The sequence below is a fragment of the Protopterus annectens genome, chromosome 4.part0, assembly GCF_019279795.1.
Source record: "Protopterus annectens isolate FY-2018-M chromosome 4.part0, PAN1.0, whole genome shotgun sequence".
NCBI lineage: Eukaryota > Metazoa > Chordata > Ceratodontiformes > Protopteridae > Protopterus > Protopterus annectens.
This window is the reverse complement of record NC_056733.1, coordinates 1,826,113,474-1,826,128,110: the sequence shown is the minus strand read 5'-3', so window position 1 is coordinate 1,826,128,110 and position 14,637 is coordinate 1,826,113,474.

The following is a 14,637-nucleotide window of genomic DNA, read 5'->3' as shown; positions in this document are numbered from 1 at the left end:
TTATCAGCAATACTTTGAAAAAAGATAATAGTAAGGTTTTTACTGGCCTGAGCTAGCGAGAACCTCCGATCTGTTGCAGCAGCAAACAAGATCTGAGGTAATTCTAGGTGCACCATGGGATAGAGACTTGGCCTCGAGCTATTTGAAATCCTCGAGCTTTGTAGTAGGTCGACTCGGAGCCGAGGGATCAGCTCCGAACCCATCAGTAAGAATGAACAACGAGATAGAGCAACTTCACATCAATATTTCCATTTGTAGTTAATATTTCAAAAAACAAGTGACTTGCAAACTGTTGCATGACATCAGGTGAAACCTTAGATGTTAGCGAAGAAAAAAGAAGTTATGTACTTACCATAACGTTCCATGTGAGTTGTTCTTTTCGCCTTCATTCTGACTGATGGGTTCGAAGCCGATCCTCGGCTCTAAGTCAGCCACATTACAAAGCTCAAGGTCTCTAACAGCTCGAGGCCGAAAACCCTATCCCACAATGCATCTCTACCTTCCCCAGATCTTGTTTGCTGCCAACTAGTGTTAAACCTACCCCAGATTTCAAGGAAATCTAGAGATAACTAAAGAAAGGAAACTCCTCAGGAGAACCAAAACCAACATATGGCTTCTTGAACTTCTCGACATTGGATGGGGGTAGGTGGGAGGGTCGTAAGAATGAAGGCGAGAAGAACAACTCACATGGAACATTATGGTAAGTACATAACTTCTTTATGTGAAGTTGTTCAATCTCGCCTTCATTCTGACTGATGGGTAGTGTCTCCAGCACCATAAACTTGGGTGGCTCACGGGAGTACCTGTCTAAGGACAGCAGACCCAAATGAAGCTCTGTCCCTAGAGGCCTTATCTACCTTGTAGTGAGATATGAAGGTATGTGGCTTTGACCATGTGGCAGCTGCACAAACAGAATCAATGGGTAGTCTGGCCAAGAAGGCTATGGAAATAGAAAGAGCTCTGGTTGAATAAGCTTTGACTTTCTCATGCAAATAAATGTTTGCTTCATAGTAAATAAAGGATATGCAATCAGAAAGCCATTTAGATAAGGTAACTTTAGATACCGATGCACCTTTTCTGGACTCTGAGAAGGAGATAAACAACTGATCAGCTCTTCTATGATTTTTTTTTCCTGTCCATTAGAAACGAAGTTGTCTATGGATGTCAAGTTTGTGAAGCATATATTCCAACTGATTAGAGTAATTGGGAAAAAAACAGGTAAATCAATTGCCTGGTTAAGGGTGAATTCAGAACAAATTTTGGGTAAGAACGACAGATTCGTCCTGGGGGAGACCCTATCTCTATGGAATATCAAATATGGATGCTTAATTGAAAGGGCTTGCAACTCAGAAATTCTGCATGTTGAAGTAATGGCCACCAAGAAAATGGTCTTACAAGAAAGTTATTTCAGCTCACAAGAAGAAGCAGGTTCAAAGGGCAGGAGAATAATCTTGGATAGGACTAGATTCAAGTTCCATGGGGCAGTAGGAGATCTGATCAGTGGTTTTAAGTGCATCGTACCCTTCAAAAAGGCCTCTGCCAACTTGTTAGATATAATACCATTTCCAGATTCACCTATATGAAAATTAGATATAGCAGGCAGTTGTACCCAAATGGTGGCTGCTGCAGCTCTTTCGTTGAACAGTTTGGTCAAAAACTCCAGGATATCCGAAATGGAGGCCAGAAAGGGGTCAATGTTATTCTGCTGAGCCCAAATGGAAAACCTTTTCCACTTGCTGAGATATAGTTTCCTGGTTGAAGACCTGTGTGAGGACAACAGAATATGTTGAGCTTCTGCTGATAAATTTTGGAACCTGGCTATTCTGGGAATTGGAGCAGCCACGCTGTCTTTTTGATGGACTGAAGAGAAGGGTGAAGAGCTCCTGACGAGTGGGTCAAAAAATCTGGCACTGGGTCCAGGATCCAAGGCTCTTCTACTAAATGAGGCTTCAGAAATGGGAACCAGGTATGACGAGGCCAATATGGGGCTATTAAGATAAGTGTCTTGCCCAGAAAACTGGCTTTTTGCAAAACTTTGGGAATCAGAGGAAAGGGAGGGAAGGCATAAAGGAGTCCCGGGGGCCAAGTGTGTATGAGCATGTCCCTCAGGGATTGTCCCTGTTGAGGGATCAGGGCAAAGCAGTTGCTGCATTTGGTGTTCGTGGGAGATGCAAAGAGGTTGCAGCAAGGCTGGCCCCATCTGCAGAAGTTCATTTCCACTACTTCATTCTTAAGTGACCACTCATGAGGCAACAGAATTGCCCTACTGAGTTTGTCCGCTATTACGTTGGATTTCCCTGGGATGTGCATTGCTATCAGAAAGGGCTGGGTGGACTCTGCCCATTTCCACAATCTTAAAGCCTCTCAACATAGGGGATAAGATCTGGTTCCTCCTTGTTTGTTTATATACCAAACTATGGACATGTTTTCTGACTGAATTGAAATCGTGCCCAGAGGAAGAGAGTCTTGGAAGGACTGCAACGCTAAGAGAACTGCTCTCATCTCTAGGATGTTGATGTGCAAATGAACCTCATGAACCTGCCATGTACCTTGGGCTGTCCATCCCTGATAATGCCCCCCCACCCAATCAGGGAGGCGTCTGTGGACACTATTACAACTGCAGCCGGGAGGCCAAAGGGATGTCCCATGGTCACCGACTCAGACGTTAGCCACCACCAAAGATCATCCTTGCAAGCGTTGGTCATCAGAATTGGGTGATTCATTGGCAAGTCCTGAAATGTCCACTGTGTGAATAGCAGCCACTGAAGAATGTGCATGTGAAATCTCACCAGAGGTATTGCAATGATAGCTGCTGCCATGGTGCCGAGCAACTTGAGAATCTGCGATGCTGGTCCTTTGTGTTTTGACAGGAGATGCACAATCTGTTGTCATAATGTAAGCACTCTTTCTGGCGGAAGCTTTAAAGACATGCTGACTGTGTTTAAGTCTGCTCCTATAAAAACTGTACGCTGCGTCGGCAATAAAGCAGACTTTTCTGAATTTGTCGTAATGCCCAGTCGGTAACATAGATCTAAGGCACTGTCCCTTGCCCGGATAAGCTGATGCCTGGTGGGTGCGGTAAGGAGCCAGTCATCCAAATACGGAAACACCCGGATTCCTAGATGTCTCAAGTGAGCCATGACCACTGCCATACATTTGGTGAACACTCTGGGGGCTGTAGTGAGACCAAAGGGTAGGAACCGAAACTGGAAGTGACTGGCTCCCAGCCTGAAGAGCAGATGATCTCTGGATGGCCTGGCCATTTTGATATGGTAGTACACATCTTGAAGATCTATTGAGCATATCCAATTGTCCTTCCCTAGGAGCAGGAGTATGGACTGAAGGGTGACCACCCGGAACTTTGTCTTTACTACATATGTGTTGAGTCTGCTGAGGTCCAGAATTGGTCTCCAGTCCCCTGTCTTCTTTAGTACCAAAAAGAATCTTGAGTATGTTCCGGATCCTTGCTGGTCTGCTGGGACTGGTTGGATGACTCTTTTTTGTAATAGTTTTTGAACCTCTACCATTGCCACATCCCGTAGACTGGGTGGAATGTCCAGGATTCCTTTTATTAGTCTGGGCTGGGTATGAAAGAGGATGAAATAGCATCTGGATATAACATTTTGTACCTATCAGTCTTCTGAGATTTTTAGCAAGGCGCCTATGTACAAAGACAAATGTTCCCCGACTGCCTCCAGAGCAGGACAATCAGGCCTCCATTCAGGAGCGCTGATAGGGTTTGCCAAGGAACTGATCCCTGTCGTCCTGGTTTTGCGGACCCCCTCTGCCACGTGCGCGCTGTCTACCATCATTGCCTCCTCCTCTGCCCCTGGAGGAGGCTTCACCTCATGAGTTTGGAAAGGCTCCTTGGGGTTTGCGGAACCACATTTTTCTTTCCCTTTACCTACACATACCTTGGTATCCACTGGGATGGATTCCCCTCTGTTGTTTCTGTGTGTCAGGCGTGGCAGGAACAGCTCAACAATTTGCTGTAGGAGGTCCCAGTCAACCCTATAGCACTCCACTATCTCCAGCTCATGTAGCCCCTGGTAGGTTACCCTGGGTCTGTACACTCTTCTCCTTCTTCTCACTGTGGGTTGGTCGTCAGCATTCTCATCCTCACCACCCTCAGCTTCTTCCACATGCTGATTTATGAGAACAAAAGCAGCCCCTATCATTTTGTTGGTTTTGTTAGATAACATTTCTCCGATTGTGTACACCAGTGGTGTAGGGTTTATGGAAAAAAACAGAGGGAAAGGTGTTTGCATAGTTTATAGTAGTGTGCCGGGCTGGGCTGCTGACTGTGTAATTGGCTGATTCTGATAATGCTACTTCTCCTTGATTACCTTCCTACTGCTGCTGTCCCTTCCCACTGCCTTCCTGTTTAAGCCCAGAGGCGAGCTGCGCAAACCCAGTGATCAGATGTGAACGGAGCTACTATTTCCTGGTTTAATTTTTTTTTTGTTTGTTTAAAACCTGGTGCGCGGCGCACACACCAGTTTAGGCAATGTAAAAACTGCTAGGCAGCTCCAGACACACCCCCTTCCTTAGCTCTGCTAAGCTAAGGGCAAACCTGAGCCACAGAGCTCCAATAAGCTTACAGTATGCCTGTCACACCCCTCTATAATGTCAGCCAATTCTTAGGCTTGCACCATGGTTTTCCTGCACCTACACAGTTGGATGCTGGCTAGCAATGAGGGAAAATCTGTGATTCAGAATCATTCCCCTCATTTGCATAGAATTGACTGCTAATGCCTAGTTACAAGTCTAACACTGAGCCTTCCCCCTTAGCAACCACTATTCAGTGGCCTTGTTGTCTTCTGCCTGCCACTGACTATAATGGCAAAATTGTGATTTTGCCTAAAACGCTTTTTTCAAGGTTTTATTTTTGGGCTGACCCCTACGCTTAAATGGCCGAAATCGGCCAAAAAAAATAAATAAAAGTTATTTTTCGTTATTTTGAACCTATTTCCCATGTCAATGGCCATATATTTGGCCACTGGCATACCTTCCACATTATATACACCCTTTATTTGGAGCTGTCATGGCTCCGTTTTGTAGTTTGCAGAAATGTACTCGGTTACTAATCGAATACATTTCTGCAGGTTACACTACTCCTGCATGGATGGCTGCCAGCTTCCTGGATCACTAATTCACCTCATTTGCATCAAATGGGGTAATTAGTATACAGGAGCTGTGTCCATGCAGGAATAGTGCAGGAGCACTAGTGCACGTCCCAGGAGCTTGTTCCTGGACCTCTCGGTGGCCATACTGCCTCCAGCAGCTCTTGCACTATTCCTGCATACAGTGCAGAGCTTGCTGAATCCCAGGGAGTAACTTTTAACTGAAACAGAAAGGGAGGAAAGAGAACAAAAATGTCAGAAAGGAAATAATCCTAACTCGCAAAAACAATCTAACGCTCACTCGAGAGTTATCAGCACTCATGTCCATATGCTAATTCGGCAAACGAGATCTAGAGGTATGTTAGGTTACAGGGAGGAGCTTGAGAGTTTTTCAGTGTTCCATGAGCTGGAAGAAGTGGCTGAGTCAGATCTGAGGATCGGATCAGAACCCAAGAGCTGAAGAATGAATGAAAATGACAACAGTGGATCAAAAGATTTACCCCAGGACTGCCCCCTGTACTTCTAATGGACAGACGCAGCTCCCAAATGCTTTATCCCATGCATGGTCCACTCAAAGTATCTATGGTATGATACCGATTATTCTCATTAGGGGTAATACATAATTATCAACCATGAGATGGGGTAAGACCAATCTCTAATCAATGGGATAGGTTAATTCAAGCACAAAACGAAAAACTGGCTAGGCTTAAAATGGCATGCAAGGACAGCTAGCCTAGTACTTATCTATGAACCTATGAACCTATGAGTAACAGAGATATATTACACAGTTCGAAAATCTTGAATATCATATTAGTGATCATTCAGTAATGAAAACTAATCAATGCAAAAAGAGCAGCACCAAAGATATTTGAAGAGAAATATAGGCAAAGACATCTGGATATGGAAAATTTTACAATACAAAAAATAAAACAGAGAGGAAAAGTAGGAAAGAGGATTAGTAATGCAGACGTTAAAGCAATAGAAACTGAGGTTATGGATTACCTGCAAAGTGAAGGATTTAGTGTAGAAAATTTTACTTGGATAACTACACAACAGGATAGAGCAATGAGCACCCAAATTAAGGAGAAACCAGTGGAGTGTGAAGCAACTAATCAGCTGACATATGAAGATACTTGAAACTGAAGAGAACATGGCACAGGAAGATGCTCTGGAAATTTCTATATAATGTCAACAGGAAATGGAGAACAAACAATGTGCCCTCAGTTTAGAAGAAAATGATCTAAGAGAAGAGTTGTTTGATTTAATAGAGATGGACAGACATATTAAGATCAATGAAAGAAATAGACTGCAGAAGTTCAATAAAACCCAAAAGGTTAGAAGTTTGATAAAACAAATGGACACAGTAATTAGGATTGTCTACAATGATTCATGCGATATAACAAAAGTAAACAGGATACATTACTGTGCAGCCAAATTAATAACAGATAAAGTCCTACCACAAGTACACAGGGTAGTAAGGGAAAGGACAGGGAGAAATTGGCGTCTATATTAGAACATGGAAGTTTCAAAACTTTGAATGTTCTAATATCGACCCCTATTCAGCGAACGCTGACAACATCGAACATGCAGAACAGCAAATTTTTTCCTAGGGAAAAAATTTGCTGTTCCAAAACACATACACACAACACAAGCACACCAAACAAACAGGAATCCACACACATACACCTAAAATCTTACATCTAACCCTACACTAAACTGTACATACACCACTAACAATCCAATTATCTTAACCCAAATCCTAACCCTAAGGTCCGTCGCTATCGCACACTCACCTGCCCTGCCCTAACCCTCAAATCCACACAATCGCACACTTACCTGACCCGCTCCCTAACCCACCTAACCCACCCACACCCTCACGTCCACACAATCGCACACATACCTGCCCCGCGCACTAAACCCAACTCACCTAACCCTCATGTCCACACAATCACACACATACCTAACCCACGCCTTAACCCTAACTCACCTAACCCGCACCCAATCGCACATTTATCTGAACCCGACCAGTAGCTTTCCACCACAGCAACCACAGCGCTAAAAATAGTGAAGTGACAGAAACGGACAACCGAATTCTTTCCCTAGGAAAATATTTGGTTTTCTGTAGCTTTGCTATTTTCAGGGGGTCGATATTAGAACATTTAAAGTTGTGAAACTTCGATGTTCTAATATAGACCCAGAAATTGAATGCCATCATGGAAGTATCGAATAGAGAAAACTATAAAGCAATTAAGACAAGAAGTGTCACTGTTAGAGGAGTACAGAAGAGGGAAGAGATCAACAAAAACACTCAGAAAGATAGGTATGATAAAAGCAATGTGCAGTATTATAATGGATCAGGAGTTATCATGCACTATCGCAAATAATAAACTAAAAATATCAACACAGGCAGAAAACCTTAGAAGATACACAGTTAAATATAAAGGAAAACTACAAAATACGCAATTTATTGATGCCCAAAAAAGTTTTATAGAGAATTTGGAAACATGGTAAAAGGAACTGAAAGACCACCAAAAAAAAGAAGTAATCGATACATTTTGGAGAAATATTTATGAAAATCCTGAGGAACATAACAGAGATGCTAAATGGATAAAAGAAATAAAAGAAAGAATAAGAAGCTCAAATGTACAGGATATGAAATGGGATGAAGTAACAGCCAGAGAGATTGAAATAAAGTTAAAAAAGCTTCTAACTGGAAAACCCCAGGCCCAGATGCATTACCTAACTTCTGGCTAAAAGTATTAACATCTTTGCACAAAGATTTAGCCATGAGTAAGAACTACTTATCTATGCACCCCAAACTGACACCAGCCTGGCTAACGGCAGGAAAAACAATGCTCCTACTTAAGAGTGAACCTGCAAGCTACACTAAAAACTATAGACTAATAACCTGCCTTCCGACGATGTATAAACTATACACTGGAAATGATGCCGACAGAGTTTATAGTCATTTAGAAGAAAACTAAATTATGGCAATAGAACAAAAGGGTAATAAAAGAAAGTCATAAGGAACAAAGGATCATTTTTTGTTAAATAAAGCCATAGTGGATAACTGAAAAAAAAGAGGAAGAATCTTAAGTATGGCATGGACAAACTACAAAAATGCATTTGACAGTATCAAGAGTGCTTAAAAATGTATAAGATACAACCTACACTGATAAACTACATCACAGCAACCATGAAATTGTGGCAAACCACTTTGCTGTTAAGCCATGATAAAGGACAAATTATTATTCTAGGGATAAAAATTCAAAGGGGGATATTCCAGGATAACTCTCTTGTCACCGCTGCTCTTTTGCCTTGCCTTAATTCATTAAGCTGTCTAATTAACACATTAGGTCATGACTATAATTTGGTTTCCAGGAAGTGACAAAGTGTAAAGACGCATCTTCTTTTTGTAGATGATTTAAAACTGTATAGCACATCAGGTGCGGAACTGAAAGCACAACTGCAAGTAGTCAAAACATTTAGAGATTATATAAGAATGTCATTTGGTCTTGATAAATGTGTAGAAGCAACCTTTAAGAAAACATCAGTTTGAAACAAGAATGTGATATAAAAAAACTTGAGTAAGAGGGAGTGTATAAATATTTGGGAAATGGTGGAAGGATCAACAATAAAACATAAACAAATGCAAATAAAATTCAGTAAGGAATATTTTAGAAGACTTAAATTAACCTTGAAAACAGTGTTGACATCTGGGAACAAAGTTCAAGCTATAAACTAATTTGCTCTTCCTGTCCTAACTTACAGTTTTGGAGTGACTGGCTTGCTCCAAAAGGTGTTGGACAGATTAGACAGGAAAACAAGAAGGATGCTTCATGTTCGTCAAATGATTAATAAAAATCAGTACATACCAAGATTATATACTCCCCGTTCCAAAGGAGGTATGGGCCTCCTTGAAAGTGATTACATGTATAGATCTGCAATTGTGGGACTGCATACATATCTGCTGACTTCACAAGACCCAAACATAGTGAAAGTTTTGAAACATAAGGAGAATAAATTTAAGATGACTTCCCTGCTTAGTCTAGCAGAAGCATATCGTTTTCAAGCAGGAATGGAAATCAAACCAGAAGTAGATAAAAATCAGGCAGCAACAGAATGTGCCAAAAAAACAAAAGAAGGAATATAAGGTGAAAGATCAGTTGACAAGTCAAGAAATGTGGAAAATGCATCAATATAGTTGCAAGTACAGAAAACTCCTGGAACAACCTCATGCTGATCAGGGTTGAGCACAGGAATGGTTGAGGAGATGCAAATTCAAACCAAAAGATGAAAGGTTAACATTGGCGGCCCAAAACAGTGAACTACATACACATTGGTTTACAAAGTCCATTGAATTGCCTCTAGAATACTTATAGAATCCAACCCTTCCAAAAAACCACAGATGAAGCCAAAGTCCTGGTACAGTGGGCCTTGACCATGCCTGGAAAAGTTTTGTTTGTGGTGAATTATGCAAAAGGTTATAGCTTGAGACAACCACTTGGAAATGGTCTGTTTTTACCCAGCTTCTCCCTTCTTCTTAACTTCAAAAGAAAAATGAATAACTGATCCGAATATCTAAAAGATTTAGTTCTATCAAGATAGTACCCGAGTTGTCTGTGGACATCCAAGGTATAGAGTATCCTTTCTCCCTCATTTTTAGGTTCAGGAAAGAAAACAGGGAGATAAATAGTTTGACTTCAAGTAAACTTGAATACCACTTCAGGCATACAAGATGGACTGGTTCTCCAAGAAACCCTGTCTCTGTTGAAAATTAGATAGGAGTGACTCACCATAAGAATTTGCAGCTCTGATACTCCTCTTGCAAAGGTCAGAGTAACTAGTAAAACAGTTTTTCTTCTTATGAACCTCAAGTCACCCAGATGAGTTGGTTCAAATGGAGCAAGTGTTAGCTTCAACACAAAATTAAGATCCCAAGGAAAGACCACTGGTTTTCTTGGAGGTCTCTTATGCAAAACCAATCAAAAATATTTTGACATGAGAATGCACTGAAAGAGGAGGATCCATGGGCAGACATGCTGAAATGACCAACAAATAAACTTTGACAGAGAAATAAGAAAGGCCACATGATAAACTCTCACAAATATTGTAAAACCAGAGAAGCAATAGCCCTGAATTGGTGCTGGTTATGTTGTTAGTACCAACTAGAAAAACTTTTCCATTAGCTAATATACAATTTTCTAGTAGCATGCTTTCTTGCCTCCATTAGTACATGCTGCACATCCAAAGTAAGCAAGTGTTTAAAGGGAATTAAGACCAAATCATCTAAGCAGTTAGTTGAAGCTGATTAAGCTGATTTGGTTGGGATGTATCAAACATCCCTGACTTTGTGTGACTAGATCCATTCTGTGAGGAAGCTTGTAGTAACTGCCCCTGGCCATTTCCAAAAGAAAGAAGAAACACTGATGCCTGGACCAGAAAGGAGTTACCAAAATAATACTGGGAGATTCCTTCTGAATATTTATAAGTACACTGGATATCAGTGGAAAAGGTGGAAAAGAATACAGGAACATTTCTGTCCAAGAAAGGAAAAGGTATATGTCTTCTAGGCCTTCATGCATGGCGTTCTGCAGCATAATTCTTGCCAGCTGATTGTTCAGAGAAGAAGCAAATCGGTCTAGTTTAGGAACTCCCCATAGAATGGATCAAATCTTTGAAGACCCTCTGATCTAGTTTCCATATGTAAGGGTCTGCCCTTGCAATCTTCAACTTGTGTGCCATAAAATTTTGCACTAATGGAATGTAGGATGCCTGCAGAGTGAGACTGTGCTGCGACGCTATATCCCAAACTAACATGACTAGTCTGCAAAGGGAGTATGACCTGGCTCTGCCTTGTTAGATGATGTATTACACAACAGTAGTTTTGTCTGTAACGACTTGAAGTCCAAGGGACCAAAGATGATTCAGAGAGTTGAATGCCTTGATTAGGACAAGCATTTCTTTTTATATGTAAATGGTTGTATCTGTCCTTGGTGGTCCACACACCTTGCACTTTTATCCCTCCTGAAACTACTCCCCAAGTAAAGTCTGAGGTGTCTGTGGTGACTGACTGCTTTGGAGTACTGAGGCGTAAGGGGAGATGTGGGTTTAGGGAATTTGCTGATTCACCAATTGATTTCTTTTCTGACAAGCCACAGAACATGGATTTGAAAAGACACATGATGTTAGTGCTGGGAATAAAGAGATTTCTGATACCATAGTATCCTTCTCATGTAAAGTCTTGCCTGGGGTGTTAATAAATCATAAACAGCATACATTCACAATCTTGAGGTATTCCCTTGCAGTGACCAAAGTCTGTCTAGGAAACCTTAGATATCTATATCCATTTTCCTCTGAAAGAAAAGCTCTTTGAACTGAGCTGTTCAGCTGACACCCCAGGAACACAATCCCGTGTGAAGGAGTCGAAAAAGAATTCTGAATGTCATCCAAGTGAGAAATGTAAAGAAGACTCTGCAAAGATAAGTTAAGTCATCCAGATATGGAAAAATGTAGATATCCTGTTGATTGCAATGAGCTATAACAGGAACTAGACACTTTGTGAGCACTCTCTTGTGTAGTGGACAGTCCACAGAATAAGGCACAGAACTGATCATGTGACCCAAACACACAAAACCTTAAGAAACACCAAAAGTCTGGATGAAGAGGGATATAAAGATAAGCATTTTTTAAATCTAGTGTTACCAAGAAACTTAAATGTGGAAGAAGAGACAGCATGTTGAACTTGGGCACTATCACAAACAGGTGTATGAAAGAAAGATCCAGAACTCGTCTCCAAGCATCTTCTTTCTTTGGCACTTAAAACATCCTTGAATAAAAACCCTTCCTAACCTGGGAAGGAGGAACTGGTTTTATTATTCCCTGAGACAATATGTGTTGAAGGACAGGGAGAAATAGAGGATTCTGGTCCAGTGGTTGAGGAATTACCCAGTATAAATGAGAGATTTCCACCAACTGCCATCTGTAACCTTGGTGAATGATCTTCCAAACCCATTTGTCTACAACTACTTGTTGACAAAGAGAAAAGTAGCGATTCAGACTTTCTGGAAGGGAAAACAGACTGCCACGGTAGGAGAGTAGGACAAGGTCCCTTAAACAGTCATTCTGGCTTGTTGGACTATCCTTGGTTTTGGGGGATTCCTGAATCCTTTTTGGAACCCCCCTGTCATTTTTCTTAAATGTCTGTTTACCCACATTGAAACTGGATGAAGGATTAGAAAATCATTTAAAAATTTGGAAAAGGAATGTGAAAAATTTTAGAGATGCCCTGTATCAGTCTGCCCCTTTCATCATACATTTTAATAACCTCTGCAGCAAATGAACCAAAACCTAAATCTCTATGCAAAGGAGAATTTAAAATCTCGTTTTTCACACCATCTGGAAAGTTCTGAGAATGCAATAAGGCAAACCTCCTCAAAACAGTACCAGTGCCCACAGCCCTTGAAGAGGTATCAACTGAATCATACACACATTGTAAACAATAATTTGTGACCTGTAAAATGGAGGAAACTAAATCACTGAAGTAGATTTTCCTCAAAAAAAGAAACTACAGACAAAACATTCCTCATACTTTCCCAGTTCGTTAGAATAAACTTTTAACATATGAGCTTGGGAATTCAAAATTCTCAAAATCAAAGTTGCAGATACATACAGTTTTCCCCCAGTAGTTATCAGTAATCTTCCCATCCTTGTCAGAAAGAGTAGGACTGGAATTAATCAAATGTATAGCAGCTGTATGAGTAATTAAAGCTATAGCTGCTTGGTCATGTTTGGGATGAGTGTATAAAAACTTAAAAGACTGAGGAACTGTCTGTTCTGCCTTTTTAGGGGCAGCAGGCTATCAGAAAAATTGCAAGCATGACACACGCATCTTCCAAAGCTGACAAAACTAGGGGAATGAGTGCAGGTTCTGGACATTCCAGCTCATAATATTTTATGAGGGACTGAGAAACCTCGGTGTTCTCCCAGTGAAAACACTAGCACATTCTGGAAAAAGTCTCTCTCCTGTAAGTCTGAATCAGAAAACTGAGGAGAAAACCATGTATCTGTCCCATCACCTTCCTGTCCAGATTCAGAATCCTGAATGTCTTCAGGAAAGGAGACATCCCTCTTTCTTTTTCCAGAAACCACCTTATAAGAAGGTCAATAGCTTGAAAAAAAAACCCTGTGCCAGACCAAGTAATCTACTCATGTCTAAGGAAATTTGTGGAAGAGGAGTAGATAAGTGTTTAGTTTTCTTTTTTGACAAGATGAATCAGTCCAAAGGGTTATGAATGGTAGCTGCACCAACTTCCCTAGGGATGGGAACTACATTCTAACCAAATGGGGAATTATTTCCCTTTCCCAGGACTGACAACAGTGGCTCTCTCTTGCCCACTGAGGTGACCCAATGGCTGCAGAGGGTGACCATTCTCCTTCTCCAAAGTAGCTGTAGGTGCTACACCAGAGGGATCGGGGTAAAAGTTGAGTGGTCAGAGAAACCAGTTTTGGTCAAAGCAGAGTCATCCACCTGTGGGTGGGGCAAGATGATAGCCTGCTGCGGTGGCAAATGTTGTTTGCTTAACTTTTTCCTTGTGTTGCTGGAAGGACGAAACGTGGGGCCAGTAGTCTGTTCCATGTTCAAGCCAAAAATTGTGCCTTTTTCCTGGGGAAGACAACCAGCATAAGCTAGTAAAATTTCAGTTTCTCAAACAAAAAACACAGCAAAAAGCAATTTTTAAAACACTCTGTCAGCTCCACAGAGAAAAATAAATACAATTTCTCCACAGGAAAAATAGTTTTTCAACTACTTTAAACAACTTTGAAACTAACACAAAAAAGTGTGATCCTGTAAAAAAGTGCAGTCAAGTCTCATGACAGTTCATTAAAACACAAACTCCTAGCATAAAAATAACTTTTCTAAACAAGAAAATAAAATAAAACAATATTTTTTAATGTTGAAGTTTTTTTTCCCCCAAAGGGAACTTAGCTGTCCAGCAAAGGAATAGCACAAGCCAACGACCAATCCTCGAAAGTCCACAGAGGAGCTCTCTCTTCAACAGAAAGAAAGCTATGAAGAACTTGGCACCCAAACCTGTCTTTTTAGTTAGCTCAGCTTGAGCTGCCTAACTGTTTGGGTATGTGGAAAGTGCCCTGAATCTTTGGAAGTTGGCTGGCTCTTATATCCTTGGCAGGCTACAACCCATATAGCTAAAGCTTGCAGCAGTGATCAATATGATGAATAACTTTTTATTTTCTGGCATCAAGGAAGCCTATTCCTCATTTAGGACTGGCTAGTTTTATAACAGGAAGGTGTGGTTGTCAGAGGAGGGGAGTCATAGGTTCATGGGTACTTGACAAGCAATTGATCAGTGAGGATATTAAGAAATGAGAAGTTATGTACCTACCATAACGTTCCATGTTAGTTGTCTTCTCTCGCCTTCTTTCTTGCTTGATGGGTTCGGAGCCGATCCTCGGCTCCGACTCCGCACTTTGCTAAGCTCGAGAGTCACTT